General features: G+C 39.0%; 1 long non-coding RNA gene across 2 annotated transcripts; it reads left to right on the top strand.

Moving 5' to 3' along the window:
- Positions 1-86: 86 nt before the first annotated feature.
- On the top strand, positions 87-1399 carry LOC103468219 (uncharacterized). Of its 2 annotated transcripts, none has more exons than XR_534184.2 (4): positions 87-117; positions 890-983; positions 1070-1153; positions 1275-1399. It is a non-coding gene; the product is annotated as an uncharacterized LOC103468219 (long non-coding RNA). The 2 variants fall into 2 exon arrangements; XR_534183.2 differs by having other exon boundaries at positions 1233-1399.
- Positions 1400-1407: the final 8 nt, after the last annotated feature.

Genomic DNA, 1407 nt, shown 5'->3' with positions numbered 1-1407 from the left:
CAAACTGTTCTGTAAACGTTTAATATTTTTTATTGAAATAATAAAAATAAGGAACGATCCCACAAAAACCCAAGAAGAAGAAAATGCGACGTCATCCTATGCGACACTTACACTCCGGTGAGTAGAAACCTGCATCTGTCAAAATGTTTTTGTACTCTAAAACCAAAAATAACTCCAAAGTTTTACGTTATAAAGTTACTGATGGTAGTTTTAGGACTTAATGGCAGTAGGACTGTGATGCGAATGGTTGAAGAAACGTTTGTAAAAAAATTTTTGCCGGAGAATATACGGTGGAAGCTAGCTAAATTAGCCTCTAGGAGTCTAATTGTACCTGTACACTGTACCTGTGCTTAATACGGTTAATTAGCAATGCTAAAGTCACATAATAGTATTTATAGTCATGCTTGTTGTTGCCACTTTGTAAAATTGGAGGGTTGCTAAAAACATCAGTGCCCCTAGGCTCTGATGACCTTTACAATTTTGTTTATGAACCCTGATTGCAGCTAGGTCATTTACTTGAATTAAAAACGAACTTGCATCAGTACATACACATTTCTTTCCTCCTGTCTATGTTATTTATTGCTGTTACAAGCCAGATGAAGAGAAGTAAAGAGCTGAGAACCTGATCTTTGAACAGACAGAGACCATAGGTCAGGAGCAGCCTGGGATGCTTACTGAGGAGCATCCAATGATGATACCAGAGAACCAGGAAGATACTGTGATAGTGCTTGATCTGGTTCCTGTTTCTCCTCCTGTTGTCCCATCCTCTCAGTCTTTTCAGAAGAAGAAAAGGCCCAGTAGCATCTCTCCAGCTTTTTATATGTTAGTGATGTTCACTACCTTTGGACTATAACACCTCATGAAATGTATTTTATTTCTTGTTTTTCAGATTGGAGGAACAGGTTATATTTCAGGACCTTTTCATAGCCAAGGATGAAAACGTAGGAAAATGTGTGGACTGTATACACAAATCAACCAAAAATGTAAGACTGCAGATTGTAAATGTATAATAACAGTAACCTTTTAGCCTGTAATAACAGAATGCCTGACTGAATTGTATGCATTCTAGATTTTGTGGTGGGCAATGGTCAGCAGCCAGGGAGATCTCTCACAGATCCAGCAGCAAACTGGATGAGGAGGCTTGGAGCTAGAGGTGTGTATACATGGAGTGCTGCTTAGTGCTCTTAGATAGGGTATGAGATTTTGCATAACCCTTGTTCTTTTCAACAAAGGCTGGCCAACAGACAATCACCTTTTTTTTCCCATGGATGTAGCATGCAAGTACTGGACATAACTTGAAAACTAACAAAATGCTGTCCTGAGCTCCAACACCTGCTTAAAATGAAGCCATTTCTCTCAATTTTCCATGGCAAAGCCCATGAATGTAAGTAAGGAACACTGACCAGG

Source organism: Poecilia reticulata, linkage group LG8 (assembly GCF_000633615.1).
Source record: "Poecilia reticulata strain Guanapo linkage group LG8, Guppy_female_1.0+MT, whole genome shotgun sequence".
In the NCBI taxonomy this organism is placed as follows: Eukaryota; Metazoa; Chordata; class Actinopteri; order Cyprinodontiformes; family Poeciliidae; genus Poecilia; species Poecilia reticulata.
This window is presented reverse-complemented; position numbering and strand designations above follow the sequence as displayed.